Consider the following 14,501-nt stretch of genomic DNA (forward strand, 5'->3'; position numbering starts at 1 on the left):
TGTTGCAATATGCTGCTTTTGTTGCTTTTGTGTGCCATTCATTAAGATCTGACTCACAGCAGCCCTGTGGATGGAGTAGAACTGTCCCATAGGTGCCATTCATTAAGATCTGACTCACAGCAGCCCTGTGGATGGAGTAGAACTGTCCCATAGGGTTCCTCAGGCAGAGATCTTTATGAGAGCTGATCTCCCATAGAGTTGCTGGTGGGTTCAAACTGCCAGCCTTTCTGTTAGAAGCCAAATACTTAACCATTATGCCACCTGGGCTCCTGGGGCTTTATATGGTGGACACTAAACAGCAATCTCAGGTCCCTGGGTAGTACTTGCTAGTTTTTATTCAACTAATAACCGCATTCACCTGCAGAATAAAGGTGCTTCAGAAGATTGGTCTAGCAACCTACTCTTGTCAGGTGATAGTCGTTGGAAACACTGTGGCTCACAGCTGTACTCTGGTATACATGTGCTTCCCAGGAGAGGGCATTGAGTTGGCAGCAACATTGAAAAAAATCAGTTGTCCTATTGTTGTTCGTTGCTTGGTGACTGCTTTAGGCTGGGCTCTCTAGAGAAGCAAAGCTAGTCCTAGATATGTGAAGAGAAACTTATACCAAGAACCTGGCACACATAGTTGTAGAAGCCAGCCAGTCCAGTCCAGGTCTCCATAGGTTGGTGGCGGCTGAGGCAGATGAGTTTCAGATCAACAGGTCAGCCTTGTGACTGGAGGGAGAAATGAGTCCAAGGTCAGACGGCAGACTTTGAATGGCTCCTGGGACCAGCAGGCACTATGGCAGGTCACTGGATCAACTCCAAAGAACTGGAGGCCGGTGAGCCAGATGCAAGACCCAGCCCCAGAAAATGGCAACTAAGCTTTTCCAAGGGGTGCTTTATATATAAGAAGTAGATCATACCCCTGAGGAAGTGTCCTTTCCATTGCAACAGGGCTGTGGCCTGAGTAAGGAAGTTGTATTCTCCTCTGATCGTCTGACAATTGAATGGCTAGTCACAGTAGATCACATTACAGAGCTGATTACTCTATGTTAGGTCACACCACAAAATTAGAAGAAACCACTGTAAATGTCTATTAATAATTGGACCTTGGGATGTATGAAGTATGGATCTAGGAAATTTGGAAGTTAGAAAACATGAAATGGACCACATCAAGAGCAATATCCAAGCCATTAGTGAGCTTAAATGGAGTGACACTGGCCATTTTGAATCAGGCAGTCTATTGTTCGCTGTGCTGGAAGGGACACCTTCAGCAGGAATGGCATCGCCCTGATGGTGAAAATGGACATTTTAAGATCTTTCTTGAAGGGCAAGTACAATGCTGTCTACTATCATTCAAATTTACACACCAGTCATTAAAGCAAAAACAAACACAAACTCACTGCCGTCAAGTCAGTTCTGACCCAAAGTGACGCTAGAGTGCACAGAAGGACCACCCGGTGGGTTTCTAAGACTGTAGCTCTTCGCAGAAGTACAAAGTCTCATCTTTTTCGTGACCATGCAAGATAGTGATGAAGATATGAAAGTGATGAATACGTTGAAGAATTCTACCAACTTCTTTAGTCTGAAATTGGTCAAACATGTAATCAAGATGTATTGATGATTATTGGTGATTGGAAGGCAAAAGTTGGCAACAGGAATGAATAGTAGTTAGAAAATATGGCCTCGGTGATAGAAACGCAACTGGAGACTGCATGATAGAATGTTACAAGACCAATGACTTCTTCATCGCTAATACTTTTTTTTCAACGACATAAATGATGACTATACAAGTGGACTTCTCCAGATGAATACACAGAAATAAAATGAGTATCTGTGGGGGGAGAGGATGGAGAAGTTCAATGTCATCAGCCAAAAGGAGGCCCGTTGCTGACTGTGGAACAGACCATCAATTCTCATATAGAAGTTCAAGTTGAAATGAAAGAAAATAAAAACAAGTCCATGGGAGCCAAAATATAACTGCGACTATATTCCACCTGAATTTCAAGAACATCTAAAGACCAGATTTGACACGTTGAAAACTATGGACAGAAGACCTGATGGCGTATAGGAGGACATCACACTCGTCATTCGTGAAGAAAGGAAAGGGTCATTAGAAAGCCAGAAAGGAAAGAAATGATCAAAGTGGATGTCAGAAGAGCCTCTGAAACTTGCTCTCGATCTCAGAGAAGCTAGTGCAACTGGAAGAAACGACAAAGTAGAAGAGCTGGAAAGAGAATTTCAAAGGGCATCTCAAGGAGACAAAACAAAGCACTGTAATGAAACGTGCAAGGACCTGGAGTTAGAAAGCTGCAAATGAAGAACACGGAATGAACGGAAGAAGAATTTCAAACCTCGAGTTCAATGTTAAAAGACTCCATGGGGAAATATTGCGCAAGGCCAGAAACTCACCGGAAGATGAAAAGAAAACACAAAGTCAGTTTATCAAAAGGAACTTGTCCATATGCGACTACTTAGAGATTGCATATGATCAAGAACTGATGATCCGGAAGGAAGAAGTCAAAGTTGCACCGAAGACATTAGCAAACAAACAAACAAATAAATAGGACCCCAGGAATTGACAGAATCCTAACTGAAATATTTCAACTAGCTGGTGAAACACTGAAATCACTCACTAGTCTATTTCAAGAAATTTGGAAGACATATACCTGTCCAATCAGTAGGAAGAAATCCCTATTTATACCCACTCCAATTAAATGTGACCTCACGGAATATGGGAATTATCCAACAATACCATTAATATCACACACAGAAGACCATTCAACGAAGTGCATTGCAGCAGTACATTGAAATGGAGCTCCCAGAAATTCAAGCAAGATCCCTAAAAGGACATGGAGTAATAAACATTACTGCTGATGTCAGATGGATCTTGGCTCAAAGCAGGGAATACCGGAAAAAGATTTACTTGCGTTTTATTGATTAAGAAAAGGCACCTGGCTCTGTAAATCATACCAAATGTGTACAATAATGAGAAGAATGAGAATTCCAGAGCATTTAATTGTGCTCATTTGGAACTTGTACATAGATCAAGAGGCATTTATGGGAACAGATCAGGGGAACACTGCATGGTCTCACATCGAGAAGGGTGTGCTTTGGGGTTGTATGCTTTCACCATATTAAGTCAATCTGTATGCTGACTAAAAAATCAGGGAAGCTGAACTGTATGAAGAAGAAGGCGACCTCAGGATGAGAGGAAGGCGTATTAACAACCATGGATGTGCAGGTGCCACCACCTTGCTTGGTGAAAGTGAGGAGGAACTGACGCACTTGTTGATAAAGATCAAGGATCGTAGCCTTTAACATGATTACCACTCAATATAAAGAAGACCCAAATCCTCACCACTGGACCAATAGGTAACATCACAATAACCAGAGAAATGATTGAAGTTGTCACGGATTTTTATTTTGGTTGAATCCAAGGTCAATGCTCACGAAAGCAGTTATCACGAACTCAAATGACTCGTTGCATTACGTAAATCTGCTGCACAAACGACAATAGAAACGCACTGCCTTTGAGTTGATTCTGACACATGGAGGCCCCGTAGGACAGAGGAGAACTGCCCGGTGGGTTTCTGAAATTGTAAGAGTGGCTGGTGGTTTCAAATGGCTGACCTTGTGTCTAGCAGCCCAGTACAGAGCCCACCTTGTCACCAGGGCTCCTCTCTGCTGCACAAGACCCCTTTAAGATGCTGAAGAGCAAGGATGTCACTTTAAGAAATAAGCATACATGACCTCAGCCATCGCATATGCATGTGAAAGTGAGATACTGAAGATTGAAGATAGAAGAAAAATTGATGCATTTTAATTATGGTACAGATGAAGAACATTAAGGATACCAAAGGAACAAGCATATCTGTCTTGGAAGAAGTGTAGCCAGAATGTTCCGTAGAAGCAAGAACCTGGAGACTTTGTCTCGTGTATATTGGACACGTGATCAGGAGAGACCATCCCTTGGAAAAGGACATCATGTTTGGTAAAGTAGAAGGGCAGTGAAACTGAGGAAGACCCTTGAAGAGGTGGACTGACAAACTGCCTGCTACAATGGGCTCAACCATAACAATTGGGCAGGACCAAGCCCTGTTTGGTTTTGCTGTACAGAGTGTCAGTATGAATCGGAATGGACTCAATGGCATCTACCGCCAACAGGCGAGGTGGGAGGAATCCTGCTGGGAAAAGAAGCAGTTCAGGAGCAGAGCAGGCACTAGCCCAGTGGCCGTGCTAACAGGGTCTCTTGTTCAGGGTGAGGGAGCTGAACTGGTTTCTGTGATGCTCAGTGGAGGGGTTATCATGGGGACTGGTATAGGGTCCTGAGCATCTTAGACATGGTGTCTTAGAAACTCTCTCAGAGCCACTGGATTTGGGCTGGGACTTGAAAAAAATGAGACCAAGTTGTCTTTGTGTGTACCTGTGTATGGATGTGCTTTGGCATGCTCATGTGTATGTGTACAGGGTCACTATGAGTCAGAATTGATCTGTGTGTGTGCATGTGTGTGTGTGTGGGCTTGGTGAGTTCTCGGTGTGTGTTGTATGTGTATGTGCCTATATTGACAGGTGTACACATGTATATTGTTGTATGTGGATGTATGTGAGGGAGATGGGGGGGATGTAACATGAAGTAGGGTCAAGAGCCAGTGAATGATGGGAGAGGTAGTTAGTTTATTGCGACAACCTGGCCGATAAACACATGTGGGGTTAATAGAAGGGCAGAGGGATAAATGGCTTGGTGAGCCTCACCTTTCTAGTTCTTGGGTCGCTTGCTCTCTGATGGTCAGACCAGGGTGAAGCTGCCTGAGACAGTTCCCTGCTTCAGCTTGCAAGGCTGACTTCCTGTGAGATATCCCCAAGGAGAAGCCATATGGTCCTACCCCATTGCAGCCCTGGGTGCTGAAGCAGCCATATGGAGACCCCTGCCAGTGTACACATTCACTGATTTGGCTTTCTTCCTGCAGTCGGCATCATTGTGTGTGTTTTGTGAGATGGAGGAGGACTTTGTGGATTGGTGTTGGACATATGGATTAATGTTGGACTTGTGGGCTAGGACAGCACTGGGTTGGGCTGTTTTCTTGATGTGCACTTACCCTTTATATAAACTCTCTCTGATACATGAGTTTCTGTGGATTTGTTTCTCTAAAGTACCCGGACTAACACAATGGGAGAGGGGTTACAGAAGCTGGCAAAAGGAGGAATGTCCAGGAGACACCAGCATGTCGACTCCCATCAGACCCATTTTGGACCTTTGTCCTCCAGAACCATATGAGTAAGAGTGTCATTTCTGGTGAGTCGTGACATTTGTGTAATTTGGGGCATAAGAAATAAGTGCATCATAGAGCTCAATGGTTTTTATAGGAGCACAAGTGGCTGATGTCTCCAAGGGACAAGTGTCCACTGTCAACCACATGTGACAGCCTTCTCTCATTGCCCTGGAGTAGATGCCGACTCATAGTGACTGACATGTGGGGTTTTGAGACTGTAACTGTTTAGGGGAGTAGAAAGCTCCATCTTTCCTTGCGACAGTCTTAGCCTGCATGTGTTAGTTGAGGCAGACGAGGAGGGTATCATCTCTCCACGGGGGAACAGGCTGTGTGTGTGTAGTGTGTGTGTGTACTTTCATGGGGTCTGAACATCCATATATTTGTTGGTTGGGACAATTCCCCAAAGGAGACAGTCAAATGTCGTGAGGAAGGGTGTCCCCTGCCTAGGTTACACAAAGGTGCAGTGTGGGAAAGTGGGGCAGGGGGAGTGAGATCATTTACACAGACACAGCAGAGAGGGAGCTACAGACAGAATGCTGCGTCTGTCGGGATCATTTTAACCCCCAAGAAATGGAGACACAGCTGGGAAGGACAAGGCATGCCCCATGGAGCATGAGCCTGACCAAGCGGTCCTAGTGGGACTACATAGAAATCCTCTATCGGTAGTATTGATGAAGAACACAGCTTTCCCCCAGATCCTGGATGCTTCCTCCCCCCAACTACCATGATCCGAATTCTACCTTGCAGGGCTGGATAGGACAGAGGCTGTACACTGGTACATATGAGGGTTGGAGGTACAGGGAATCCAGGGTGGATGATACCTTCAGGACCAAGGGTGTGAGAGGCGATGCTGGGAGAGTGGAGGGTGAGTGGGTTGGAAAGGGGGAACTGATTACAAGGATCCACATGTGACCTCTTCCCTGGGAGAGGGACAGCAGAGAAGGGGGGAAGGGAGACCCCGAATAGGGCAATATATGACAAAATAACGAGGTATGAATTACCAAGGGCATATGAGGGAGGGGGGAATGGGGAGGAAGGGGAAAAAAAGAGGACCTGATGCAAGGGGCTTAAGTGGAGAGCAAATGCCTTGAGAATGATTGGGGCAGGGAATGTATGGATGTGCTTTATACAATTGATGTACGTATATGTATGGATTGTGGTAAGAGTTGTTGGAGTCCCTAATAAAATGTAAAAGAAGAAAAGAGAAAAAAAAGAAAGAAGAGTAGAATAAAGAGTGCCACAGAGGAAAAAAAAAAAAAAAAAGAAAGAAATCCTCTATCAAAACAAGAAGAATACAAACCCCACTGCTGTCGAGCTGACCGGGACTCCTGGTGACACTTCGTGTTACAGGTAGAACTGTGCTCCATAGTGTTTTCTTGGCTGTAAACCTGACGGAAGCAGATCGTTAGGTAGTGTCCTGCAGTAGTGCTGGATGGACTCTGACCGACAACCTTTAGGTTACTAGTCAAGCACAGACAGATTGTGTCACCTAAGAACTTTCAGGAAGCCTATGTTAAAAGGCTTTCACTTTATGAATTCAAATAGGACGCCTTGCCTACATTACAGACAGTTGCCTGATCTTAATGTTTGTGGGATGTTTTATTCATCATGAATTAAAAAGACATGATAATATGCAGAGGCAGTTAAAGTATAATAGGGTCGTAAAACCAAAAAAAACCAAACCCAGTGCTGGCATGCGGATTCCAGTCATCACAACCCTGTAGAACAGAGCAGATCTGATCCTAGGCGATCTGCTACCTAAGGCCTCATTTTCCCCCGTGGAGAAACTGGTGAGTGTCACGACCTTTCCATGAGCAGCCCAATGTTGACCCCCCTGCTCCACCAGGGCTCCGATTATGCAATGACTCACTGTGAGTGAGTCCTTCCTACTACACTGACCTCATGTTGGGTGTCTGAGGCCATCAATCTGGGGTGTGGAAAGCCTCATTTTCTTTCATGGACTTGCTAGTGGGCTTGAACCCACGACCTTGTGGTTAGCACTGCAACATTTACCTGACAGCCCCACCAGAACTCTTAATTATATAGGAGAAGGATAAAAATAACAAACAAACAAATAAACAAAGAACCCCACCCCACATGCAAAACGTCTAAATGTTTTTACTAATTTTCAGTGCTAGCTAAACTTTATGCCCAGTGCCATGTCACTAGGCCGGTTTGGTTGGCAAACGAAGACTGGTTGCCCACATATATAATTAGTGCTTTCAAGTATAAACAAGCCCCGACTCTTCATTTATGTCTTAAGGTACGTGACTCATTATTTGTTCCATATGATCATAAAAAGCTTGCCAGGCGAACAGGTATTGAATTAACCAAAAAAGCGCCAGTGTCTGGAGTCTTTTCAGGTCTTAATGGGTCTGAATACAAACATAGTAAAGGCTTAGGTGTGTAGAGTACATTAGGAAAAGCAGATCATATGGAGGGAAATGAAAGTGTTGGGTTTTATCACTCATCGGGACCTCTTTATAGGAATTGACCTTCTCCTCTTCCTGTCCTCCTAGGACGTCCTTGTACTTCTTCCCAGGTGATAGGGCTCCGGCCCCTGTGTAGTCACAAACCCTTGATGTGGGCTGGGCCCGATATGGTTTCCAAAATTGGCTATATTTTTAGTTTGTCGTGTTTTCTTCTTCTTCACATTAGAGTGTATCTCAGAGGTGTTATGTCAATGGAGGCCACCCTGTTGAAGCTGTGTTATATCCTTTTCCGTTTTTCGGTATATGAAACCCAGGATTGATGAAGCTAGAAGGGGAGCAGGTAGGATAAAGCGGTGGGAGTTGGGGGGTTACAGTGGTGGAGGTGGGGTAAATGGGTGACAATGTTAAGGAGTCTATGTAAAGAAGAAATTTTGGAAACTGATTATGGTAGTAATTGTATATTCTATTGATGTGATTTAAGTTTGGAATAATAAATGTATTAAATCCCTAATAATAATAATAGAATCAAAAACCCTTGTATAGCTTTTGATTCACCCCAATTTTAACTGCTAATAGCCTACTGTAGACAGGAAGCCATACCAATATAATTATGAGTTGAAGAACACATATTTTGTATGTCATATCTATAATATCAGGTTCCCTGGTGGTGTAGTGGTTATGCATTGCTCGATTAACTGCAAGGTCAGCAACCCCAAACTACTTCTCAGGAGAAAGACGGGGCTTTCTACTCCCAAGAAGAGTCACAGTCTCAGACACCCACAGGACTGTTCCACACTGTCCCAGAGGGTCACTCTGAGTCGGAAGGGACTCGGTGGCAGTGACAGATATACATTGTACCCACGTACAAGCTATAATTTCAATACAGGAGATAAAAGTATTTTTCAAATGGCTCAAGGTTTTCACACCTGTTGGGGAAGCTGCCGCCCAGCTTCACAAATCTCCTTTGCTTTTAAAATAATATTCTTTTGGGTAGATTCCTTTATTTTGACATGGTGGCTCACCAAAGCTTCAAACCTCAAGCTTTGGTACATATCGAGCCATTTCACTTTCCCCTGTGATGTCTCATTCCTGTCTCCCGGGCCCGCTCACAGCACATTGCATGCCTACGGCTGTAGCCAGGTTCATGGGATTGTAGTAGACATGCTAAGAAGTCCTGCAGAACCACGAGAGATTATGCTCTAACTTTAATATAAAATTTTCCAGGGAGACCAACTACTCACAGCAGGAATGATTATCGCCGTGTGGTAATTTTAAAATCCCTTTTGAGTAGAAAGGAACACACTCAATTCTAAGCCATGCTGTCCTAACGGAACCATGATGATGAGTTTGTTCTATGACCCAGATTCTTCCTGCTGCATATAATTCTTCAACGCAGTCACGAGCTCTTGGAAACATGGTATTTCTTTCGACATCAATTGCATTCTCTGAACCACACACAAGAATCGAGCTTATGCCTGTTGCCATCTAGTTGATGTCGACTCATAGCATTTGCCCCAGAGTAGACTTGCCCCAGAGGGTTCCCCTGGCTGTGATATTTATAACCAGGGTTTTCCCCAAGGACAGCCGGTGCCTTCACACCGCTGGTGTTTTTGTAAGCAGCTGTGTGCTTAGACACATTATGCTTTGTTCATAATAGATGAAATCATAATTCTATGCATTTCACTGGCGATCGTGGTGTACCGGTCAAATGTTCCTGTGGTAAAATGAGAAATGTCAATATTTCTAGGCCTTTAAAAAATTAAAAAAATATTTAAGACCTTTAAAAAAGTTTTATTGGCATAGACCTCACAAACCATATAATTTAATCAATCCATCATATTAAGAAGGCTTGTGCAAATATCACCACAACCCATTTCAGAACATTTTTCTTTTCATAACTCCTTGTTAACTCCCCCTTCCCGCCTGCCCCCCCTCCCTGTCATACTCATAGGGAATTATCAATCCAGTTACAGTTTCTAAAGATCTACCTCTCCTGGATTTCTAAAACCTCCTGCAAATAGCTTCCGAATAGAAATAGTAAATCTTGAATGATGAATACTTGTTTTGTGGCCTCCCTTTTATTTTCTTTCAAAAGAAAAATGATCGCCTAACCTGGCGCTTTGGATGGTCACCAGAAGGGACCAGTCCTTGGAAAAGGACATCGGGCTTGGTAAAGTAGATGGTCATTGAGAAAGAAGAAGACCCCTCGCCAAGACGGGGCACGCAGTAGCTGCAGCGCGGAGCTCAAACACAGCCCCGAGCGTGAGGCTGGCGCGGAGGCAGGCAGTGCCTCCAGCCGTGGTCCACAGTCGCTGTGAGTTCGAGCCGATTGGATGCCACTTCACACCCCCAGCAACAATCCTGGTACTTGTTCAATGGACGTGAAGTAATGAATGATGATAAAAATGGGTATTCAGGGTCCTTTTAGCAGTAAGTGGGCTAGCAAACCAAGTCTCAAAACGTCACAGCGACTTACAAGTCAAGCGGGATATTCTTGCTGAGGTCAGAGAAAGTTGTGTGGGGATGGTGGGACGGTGGGAGACTGACCACCTAGGGATTTGTCAGAGCGGGAGAAAATAAGATGGGAATCCAGATGATTCCTGCTTTTGTAGTTGAAGGAAGGGTTCTTCTGGGGGAAGAGTCTGACTGCTGCCTTTTGCACTGATTTGTCACGAGGAAGTCACTTTTAGATTCCCCTTGCCTGTCAAAATCCCCAGATGGTGCCTTACAGGAAATCTTCAAGCCATTCCAGCCTGAGACCGTCGGAGGTTTGTTATTGCTCTAGGAGCCAGGGCTATGGGTTGGAGTCATCCTGGAAGGTCCATAACTAAACCAAGAATCCTCAGAGGAGAGGAGAGGAGAGGAGAGGAGAGGAGAGGAGAGGAGAGGAGAGGAGAGGGGAGGGGAGGGGAGAGGAGAGGAGGGGAGGGGAGGGGAGGGGAGGGTAGAGGAGAGGAGAGGAGGGGAGGGGAGGGGAGGGGAGGGAAGAGGGGAGGAGGGGGGGAGGGGAGGGGAGAGGAGAGGAGAGGAGGGGAGGGGAGGGGAGGAAAGAGAGGAGGGGAGGGGAGGGGAGGGGAGGGGAGGAGAAGAGAGGAGGGGAGGGGAGGGGAGGGTAGAGGAGAGGAGAGGAGGGGAGGGGAGGGGAGGGGAGGGAAGAGGAGAGGAGAGGAGGGGAGGGGAGGGGAGGGAAGAGGAGAGGAGAGGAGGGGAGGGGAGGGGAGAGGAGAGGAGAGGAGGGGAGGGGAGGGGAGGAGAAGAGAGGAGGGGAGGGGAGAGGAGAGGAGGGGAGGGGAGGGAAGAGGGGAGGAGAGGGGAGGGGAGAGGAGAGGTGAGCAGGGGAGAGGTGAGCAGGGGAGAGGAGGGGAGGGGAGGGGAGGGAAGAGGGGAGGGGAGGGGAGGGGAGAGGAGAGCAGGGGAGAGGAGAGGAGAGGAGAGGAGGGGAGGGGAGAGGAGAGTAGGGGAGAGGAGGGGAGGGGAGGGAAGAGGGGAGGGGAGGGGAGGGGAGAGGAGAGGTGAGCAGGGGAGAGGTGAGCAGGGGAGAGGAGGGGAAGGAACACAAAGAAGAGGAGGAGAGAGGGAGAGAAACATCATTATTTTGTCCTCCAGTCCGAGTGGGACTTGTCCCTTAAGGATTTCAGTGAATGATTTTAAAGAATGTCATCACCAAGCCTTTCATGTGAGGTGACTGCTCTCAGTAAATCTCACTCAAATACAAGCAGTCCCTGGATCACAATATAATTCCGTCCCTCGTTCTCTCTTCAAGTTGTGTTTTTCTGTTAATTTGAACAATTAGTTATTGTTTATACATCTAACGCTGCCAGTTAGCCAAATGAAAGCAGTAAAAACATTTCAGGTGCACTAACATCTTTAATCTGAACAGTACAGCCATCATAATCATGTATTCACACCTATTGCCGAGTAGCACCCATTTGCTATAATCTACCATTACCTGTATGTGTTGATAAGCTCCCTGAAGCTTTGGGGACAGGTGGTGAGTAACTACGGGTTACCCTTAAGTCGGCCATTTGTCAACTTCCTAAAGTTCATGTCACTGAAATCCCTCACGGGAAAATCTGCACAGGAAAGATGGTGTTGCACATCCGCTTACCATGGTCCTTCGCCAAAGCGCAGGTCTTTGGGGTTTTTACGTGAACTGAATAGGGTACTATTGCCACCTTGTGATCAGAAATAGAAGGTCTTTTTCTGAGAGGTGATCATGTCATAAACCCCAAATCCCAATTGCTTGCCACCTGGTGGATTCTCACCAAGCCAGTCCAACCGAACCCACTGCCCAGGAGTCAGTGCTGACTCACGGGGACGCCCACGGCGGGATTCCGGGGCTGGCCCTGCTCACGGAGTAGAAAGCCCAGGTTTTCCCTCTGAATTGAGTTTTTGGGGATTTCATGGACTTGGTTCTTGGGGGTGCATTTTTCTCATTTTGAAATAGACAAGCTCAAATCACCACATCTAAGCAGAACTGTTGGGAGAACACTTTTCCTAGGGGGTATTTACACCCCACCCCTCCCTGGGATGGGCCTCTGCCTGGCCTGAGGGAAGCTGCTTTAACATCACAATGAAACGCAGGTTTCTAAGCGCCTCTCTCCCCTCATCCATCAAGAGATGCTGGGAGTCTTTCTCTCCTGGACTGCAGTCTTCATTTCCCACCCCAGGAGGACCAGCTGGAGCGGAAATCCAGGAATGGGGTCATAAAACAAGGCGCCTGAACTTTACCTAAATATACTTGTGTTTCACTGTCAATACCACTTAGTGATCTATGTATTTTAACTTGCTTTTTTGGTCTGCTTTCTGGATTCTACCCTCCCTGAATCACAGAAAAGAACTTGGCGAGAAAAGAGGGGGCTGCAGTCTGGAGCGCGTTTCCCTTTGAACAGGCGAGCCTGATATTAAAACAAAGACCTCAGTAATTCCAAATGGACACTGTGGTGGTCTTCTTTGATCCGAACCGCAGCAATTTGTTTTTGACACGTTCTCTTGTTACATTTATTCATAATTATTTTTATTATGTTAAAAAATCTGCATTGACCGAAAGTGGGCAAACCTCCCCGCCCCCCTCATGCATTTCTAGTTATGCCTCTGCTGTTCAGATGGACAGATCCAGTAGCTGTGAGGCTCAATATTAGAAATATCAGGACACGCGTTAAACTAAATCGCAAGGACACTAAAGTATTGAAACATTTCTTTTTTGGTAAATGTTAAGTTTAACCACCTTAATCATAAAAAATATGGGTGGAGCTAATTCTTATTTTTATTTAGCACTTTTTTTTTTTGCATGAGAGGATTATTGCAAGACCAGGCCAAGTATTTCGTCAGCTTTAGCTGGAGAAGCCATTTCAACCACTGGAAATGAAAGTAAACAAGAAAACATGATATTGATCCTGAACCAACACAATCTGTTTTTATGCCCCAGAAACTAGGTGATCTGCCCCCCGCCCACCGTAAAATAGGGAGCTGGTAGCTTTTAAAGCCTCCTATGCAATTTCACTCATTTCTTTCTCTGTTATTTTGCACCTCTTCAAGTCAGATAGGAGCCCTGGTGGTGTAGTGGTTATGTGTTAGGCTGTGATCTGCATGGTTGGCAGTTCAAAACCACCAGTACCTCGGAGGGAGAAAGACTGGGCTTTCTACTCCCATAAACAGTTACCATCTTGGGGAAATTCACAGGGCCTCGCTATGAGTCAGCACTGACTCGATGGCTGTGAGGTTGAGGTTGGGTTTGATGCTACACGGGTTTCAGTAGAGCTGCCAGGGGCTGAGGGACTCGGCAGAAAGGCTTAGCAATCGGCTTCTGAAAAGTCAGACAGTGAAAGCCTGGACCACAATGGCCTTTCAACTGATCGTGGGGCTGGCGCAGGGCTGGGCACTTTGTTCTGTTTTGCCTGAGGTTGCGATGCATTGGGCCCATATTCTTGTCAAGATCTACAACCCCACACCCACTGACACCGGGTGTTCGGGTGTCTGTGAGTTGGAATCTCCTTCATAATAGTGAAGTTGATTTGGGTGAGGGTTAACAGCAGCAACAACTTTCCTTATAACTTCTGTACTCAGGAGGGCAGAATCCTTGACCATTTAAAAGTCCCCAGGACTATCCTGACCTTTGATTTACCTCCCTGACCCTATAACCTTCCTAAATTCCTCCCTGACTAGGAGGCACTGAGGAGCCCTGGTGGGATAGTGGGTTACAGGTGGGGCTGCTTGCCGCAAAGCCAGCAGTTTGAAACCACTAGTCAGACCGTGGGAGAACGACGAGGTCATCTTCTTCAGTAAAGGCTTTCAGCCTTGGGAACTCACAGGTGGAGTTCCACCCTTTCCTATAGGGTTGCTAAGAGTCAGAATGGACTCAACGGTAGTGGCTTTGAGATTTGAGGAGGTCCTGAGTAGGAAAGCTCTCCTGAGCTCCAGTGTGCTTCTGGAAACCTCGAAGAATTAGTGTCAGTAGACTAGATGGGGGGTCTCCTAGATGGGGAGCATGGCACCAGATCCTGATGGAATTCCTTCTGACATAGAGGACAAATGTGGGCAGAATCCCCAATCCAGGACCAAGTTCCTGTTAGTCTAGGTGCCTAGGGGCGAGGTGCCTGGTCCCAGAAGGGGGCTCTGACAGTTGAGGGGCTGCTGGGGCAGTGAGTCTGCCCTGCAAGGATTTCCTGACCCCTCGGGAAGGTGGTTAAGGGCGGGGTGCCTGATCCCACACGGAGTTCCTGCTGACCTAGAGGGTGACTGGGGGCAGGCACCTCCTCTGGCAATGCATATTCTGCTGAAGAGAAGATTGTGTGTCTCCAAACTGGGAAACCCG

The sequence above is a fragment of the Tenrec ecaudatus genome, chromosome 13 (genome assembly GCF_050624435.1).
Source record: "Tenrec ecaudatus isolate mTenEca1 chromosome 13, mTenEca1.hap1, whole genome shotgun sequence".
Taxonomy (NCBI): domain Eukaryota; kingdom Metazoa; phylum Chordata; class Mammalia; order Afrosoricida; family Tenrecidae; genus Tenrec; species Tenrec ecaudatus.